The sequence below is a fragment of the Triplophysa rosa genome, linkage group LG20, assembly GCF_024868665.1.
Source record: "Triplophysa rosa linkage group LG20, Trosa_1v2, whole genome shotgun sequence".
Lineage (NCBI taxonomy): Eukaryota > Metazoa > Chordata > Actinopteri > Cypriniformes > Nemacheilidae > Triplophysa > Triplophysa rosa.
The window spans coordinates 10,027,978-10,034,229 of record NC_079909.1 but is presented as its reverse complement, the minus strand read 5'-3'; the positions used below and the strand labels follow the sequence as shown (position 1 = coordinate 10,034,229).

Genomic DNA, 6,252 nt, shown 5'->3' with positions numbered 1-6,252 from the left:
CTCACGAAGAACAAAAAAATTCTCACCAACCAACAGAAATAATCAATTACCAACGGCTCATCTTACATACCCGCTTCAACAGGCGTCCCACAAAGCAAGAAAACGCTCTCTTTCAGAGGATAAATCTGGAAATATTGATTGTGTTGGGAGAAATATTTCTCAAGTTATGATTAGACATTTCCATAATGCTCACTCCTCAGAGAGAACGCAGAAAGAAGGAGTCTCAGCGGGGATCCTATGACACAAGTCTTCAGATAAAAGACATTTGTGCCTCCAATTCTACATTATCAGCATTATTACAACATGTGCGTTAAACTCTGAGGGCATACGCAGGATAATCGTGGGACTGAAGTCAACTGCGCCATGTAGGCCGTCAAATAAATCTAAAATAAGCGCTTTAGTCATTGCTGTCCCAAGGCAAAAAGTTAAAGGGTGACTTTCAAGAATAAATGAGCTCGCGCAAGGTGTGCTGTCCGTGGTGCTGAAACGAACCCCTGTCGTGAACTGCGGTGTAAACTTTATCTATCCTTCCCTCGAACTGCATTAAAATATCTTAGGTTTAACAAGAAACAGATAATAATGGCAAAACTTATATTGTCTTTATATTGTGTTGTGCGCATTGATTGTCATTGGTAATGCTCTGGCGTCAACGGACAAGTTTATGCCGTTTTGGTTCCGCCAGCTCCTCTTTCGCAGGTCAACGGGTGACTCCATCGCTTGCACACTCGTCTCGTGCTCAGTGTCTAAATATTTTGCGCACTGCGCCGCAATATGTGATACGACTCGATACATTCCGTCTGAAAAGTGCTATAGGGCAGCATTTTTTGCCCATGAAAACAAGCAGTGAAGATAGGAGAGCTTCACAAGGTTGTTTGCGGTTAATATTTTATTAGGTAAATGTCCGGGCCAAAGAGGATGTTCAATGGTGAAAATAAATAGCATGGGATATTGAGTGCAATGGCCGTACTCTTAAAAAGAAGACTCTGTGGGGTTATATTTCATCTTGTACTGAGTACCCCTTTCATCTCCTTTTTATACCTAAAAGAGCAAAAGAATACAATTTCATATAGTGGAGACCACTTCTATACAGCATTCAAGATCGAGTCTCCCTGCATATTATAGTTTAGAAAGTCTTTGGTGTGTAGGTGGCTTAACCCAGACCTTTCATTTCTCAAGTCACAGCCACAGACGTGCGCGTAACAATGAGAAATTACACTCATTCAGGGGCATTAGATGTTAAACCCCTGAACTACACGCAAGGTAGCAGACATCCAAAATCTGGTATGGAACATCCTCTCAATTCACAACAGAGATTACATTTCACCCACAGGACTCATCCTTGAGGAGTGACAGACAGTGATTGGCGATTGATAATACCATTTGCCCCATGATAGAAATGTTTTATCGAATTCAAAGAAGCCCACGCAGGGAGACTGAAAGAAATGGGCAAAATCGATCTCCAAAAAATGTACCTGTTTGAGCACAGGATTAACTGTTTTTAGTGGCAGGTATTTTAATAACAATTATGGCATCCATATATAAACATGTTCACTCGCTTTTGACGAGGTTGTCATAGTAAAGCCTCTCACTTCAACACTTGTAAGCTATGACATCAGTTAGCGTGGCTACTTGAAAAATCGCACGCGGGGCGGGGGTGCAGCCGACGCACGTGCGCGGAATAGCCAAGGCAAGTTCGCAATTCTCTTGTCAAATCGATCGCAGCTCTGGAGGAGTGTGCGACGCGCGGTTATCATCGCAGACTTCCCCATCACTCACAGTCCCAGCGGTTCCGGGACGCGTGTGACGCGCACCTCGCCTCGCGGGGACACAGCTGTTAATAACCTGACAAGCATGTCTGGAGCATTATAAGGTCATTAGTCTACTAACCTCCACATGGATTTACGCGAGATTCAAACGATGCGTTTCGTTTACCTACTTTCCCTGTCATTTATCCTGCCGTTGATGGGTTGCGGACAGATGCGCAAAATAATGGGCAAATTCGGTTTATGAACTCTTCATCTCCGTTTCGCTCTCGCCCACTCAGGGTCCGTGTGATGGACAGGCGGCTAGTGAGCTCGACCTGCAGTTTGAAGTCGAGCTTCGCTGGAGTGAGTAGAAAGTAATCTCTTTTAAAGCATTCGCCTGGACTTCTGTCACACTTTGAAGAAGAATGCACTCGCTTTCATAAACGCAGGTAAACTGATTATTTTTCTCTCTGTTTTCAGCTCAAAACAATGACTTGGTTTTTAATGCAAACGATGTGGTTGGTTGCCATCCAAACGCAATTTAAACTAGGGCTGATGACGATAAAAACTTTACATATGAGGTCGTGCGTAATGTGCCCCATTATCCAGACAGTGAAAATCATTTCCAAATGATTTTGACAAATGTTTCTAAATATGGCTGTACTATATTAAACTGATTTTAACCATCGTCGTGATATCAACTCGCGCTTAGAGTATTTAGTTGTTGGAGTCGCTCGGTCCTGATCATTCACTCAACTGAAGCAGTTTGGGTGGTAAATTAAATGGTTTAGCATGCGAGTACACCGGTGCTCTACGGGTTTAAATAAGCTGGCGTTTCTATGCTGCTTAGCACCAGCTGAACGATCATCAAGCCCGATCCACTGATCTGGCGTTTTAAATGCTTGTCGTTAACATCTCCAGTGCGCGGCTGAAGCGCAGTGCGCTCGTAGCGCCGAACCAGATGCACCAGGTGCAGGCAACCAAATTTCACTGAAAACAGCTGGATGTGCGTTAGTCTTTAAGTCCATAGTTGGTATACCAGTACATTAAACGACAGGAACCGTTTAGTCAAGTGCTGATCGCTTGAATGACAGGCACTCTCTCCTGCCATGACGCAATTTAATTGGCGCGGTAATGAGAGCCTCCCCACATCATGTAATAATAGCTCTTCACCTCCGTCTCCACCCCCTCTACCGACGAGCTGTTTGGCCAATTGTTCTCTCCAAATGGTATTGAGAGGGAGTAATTATTTCCCCTTTGTTTCGCGTCCTTAGCGGTGCCTGGCAGAGACAATTGTGTCATTAGTTTAGTGGAGAGAGGCAGAGGTTGGGCGAGAATGTAAAGCGACTTAATTGTCATCGACACTCACATTAAGATCCAAGCAGCACAGCTGAGCCCGAGGTGATTACTCAATGAAACCTGTGCTTACCAAGGGATCTGCATATGTCTTACTTTCCGTCTATATTTTATCCTGTCTTTCTACCACACACTGCCATCCCTTACAATTGGGCCTTGCATCACAGTGTTCCCGTTGAGAGAGAGGGTGACAGAGGGCATGTGCATTCTAGAAGAGAACATCTGAAGGGCTGCCTACCTGCAGTCGATTGGTTTCTTCTCTATTGATGTCAGTTCTGTTTTAGCATTAACTCCTAACCCATCCTTCTCTTCTCCTCTCCTCTTCATGGGAGGCCTAGCACACTTTTGGAGTCACAAAAGGAGGGCGGGATGGGGGGATGCTCGGGGGGATCTCTGATAGATAAGGCACGGATTGTGAGCAGCTCAGCTGGACAGATCTGCTCTCTGAGCTCTGAGCTGGCATTAGCCATCCAGTCTGTGCTGCCGTGATGGATGGATGCTCTTAGAATGGACAAGGACCGGAGAGAGTGAGAGAGCTTACGTGTGAACAAGTATGTGTGTGAGAGTGGGGAGGAGCTATTAAAGAGACGGAGAGACAAGGAGGCAGAGATATAAATCGAAAGGAGTGCGAGAGAAATTAATGATGGAGTGAGAGATTCACTAGGAGCAGAAGGCAGTGATGGGAAAGTCTCTCATCTGTAAATTAGATTGTCCCTGATGGCCGGTTTCTCTCCCAGTTCGCTCATTCTTCTTCCTCTCACAAATCTCAATGCTCCGCTGGACGCAGGTCTAAATACGGGCCGCTGCGACTGCTGACAGTGAAAAACAGAGATGCCGGAGGGAGTCGGCCCTCGCGAGACTCTCTACTATTCTCTCTATCCCGCTCACGCACACACGTCGTGTCAGTTGGCCCTGAAACCTTAAAAACAAGGGAGGCATGAGAGGGCACATTAGTCAACAAGAAAGTTTGAAGGAAATAGAGTGAAAGCTCAAAATGTCAGGGAAAAATACATCAAGCAAGGAAATGCTAATAAAGGCATGTGTTTGTTCATAGCACACACATGCTAAAGCAATACTGTCATTTAATTGAATTTCTTCAAGCAGCGTGTGTGAAAAAGTCTGTGGAAACACATGAGATACATTGAAATCGTTTTAAACAATGAACACTTTTTGTTGGTACTTGAGACTGCCACAGAACTTTTTTCTGAAGGTACTGCATCTCTTTCATCCTCTCTTTCTTACTGTCTTTTAATTTTCTTTTGACTTAGCCTTAAAAATTACCTTTCCGATGGTATTAAACAGCATCTGAGCCATCTTTTCAGCAATGAGTGGCGGATCGGTTTATTCCACTCGCAATCGATGACATCCATTTCAATGGGATTTGCCTTAAATAACAGGCTTCAGCACAGGATATGTTGAAGACACAAGCACTTCTGTCTGATCAGAGCGGTGTCAATATGAGTTGTCAAATTTAAATGAAAATATGTTGAGCCGATACCACACCAGAATCAAGCGTGTTAAGCACACACGCATTCAACAACACTTATAATTCAGACAGAATGTTATGACCTCAAACCATAGGTTTACTCCCCTCAGTGGATTGGGTTGCTCTGGCATAAGGTGGAGCGCTGGCTTCAGTATTCAGGTTACAACTCCAAGTGAAAAAATAAGCCTTTTAAATGAGCATCAGTTTTGTGGGCGGCATTAAGTGCTTTTGTGGCCTGAGCAAATGGAACCGAAATGTTGCTTTGCAGTTGTGAAGATTCTCAATCAACTGACAACAATCTCTATCAATAAGCCTGTTTTGTCTTTTCAGTGGCTCGTATGAGCTTTCAAACCTAATACGAGATTCGAAAGCTCAAGAGATTCTAAAATAGATATAATGTTTGTGTGTGTGTTTGAGAGCAACTTAACAACTCTTTCTGTGTCAGCTGACAGATGTTTGTCAGGGTTGTGTTATATTTGAATAAATGAACAGTCTTGTGTGTGATTAACCAAAGCTTGAATGCATAAAAAATACACACATTTGCTTGCTTTTCTCATTTTGTTCACAGCAATGTAGTGCATCTCTGTGCACTGGAGTGTGCAAAGCGTTGAGTTTAAGACATTAAGTCTGATTTATTATAGCAATAAACCACTCGAGGCCATGCACATTCTTAGGCACAATGTGAAGTGAGTGTTTAAAACCCCGTTAACCTTGGTAAAATTTGACAAAAGACACCATGCTCAATAAACAGTGAAAATTATTAGGACTAATAGTCAGATAAGCTTTTTTTTGCAGTATAGTTCATTAGTCTAACTGTAGGCTGTTTACACTTACAATGTAGCAATGTGTGGCCACGTGTTTGTTTTTGCAGTGTTTATACAGTTTATCCAATCAGAAATTGCCTACTTCCATTATGTACTAGGCTAAAATCAGTCATGAATATGTCCGAAACAGTATGCAAAAAACAGTAAGTGAGAAATAGCCGGATGGTCTACTGCTTCCGGCAAGATTTGTAAGTGTGCATTGGATGGACACCACTCTATCCCATGATGCCACGGGAGCTGAGCAACGGTCCAATTTCACAAGTAAATAAAATAAAATTAGTGGAAAACTGAATGTCTGCTTTTCAAATGTAAGTACCGATAAATACATTTCTCGTGACTAAATAATGTTTTTACCAACGCCCTTATACAGGTTGTTGTTAATACGTCATAGGTCAAAGAGCATATGTCACATGACAATAAAACATGTCCGTGCAGTATGTGCAGTATTCCACAAGTAATAGTTTGAGATTGTTTTAAATATAAAAGTAGCAATATAAGAATATAAAATGATGAAAATGTGAATATGTATTTTAAATATGAACCTAAATTTGGAAAATATACACTCTATCATGACAACAACAATGTTTGCATTTCATTTGCATTTTTTACACATAACCAATGTGTCAGGTTTTTGTTCTTTTACATTCAGCTCAGTTTATATCTTTCCATCTTACAAACTAAAACCCATCTTTAGTCTGCAAACTGAAGTCATCCCACTTACTGCACTAAACAGAAAACAATTGGATTCTGAGTTTGGATGTTGCAGACGCTTTAGTTCAGTTTTTGGCCCAATTTTTTTTGGTGTGTTTGTATGTTTGCGATGCTCCATGTTCTCATTGTG

At 42.3% G+C, this 6,252-nt stretch overlaps 1 protein-coding gene across 2 annotated transcripts in view; it reads left to right on the top strand.

Annotated features, from left to right (window-relative positions):
* The first annotated feature begins 1,728 nt into the window (after positions 1-1,728).
* tafa4b (TAFA chemokine like family member 4b) overlaps positions 1,729-6,252 on the top strand; it is a 42,950-nt gene continuing 38,426 nt past the window's right edge. The window contains exons 1-2 of one of the 2 annotated variants that reach the window (XM_057362128.1): positions 1,729-1,870; positions 2,045-2,194. The gene's annotated coding sequence lies outside the window, so the exon portion shown is untranslated. Of the gene's footprint in view, positions 2,195-6,252 lie in introns of both variants that reach the window. The other variant, XM_057362127.1, reaches the window with a different exon arrangement.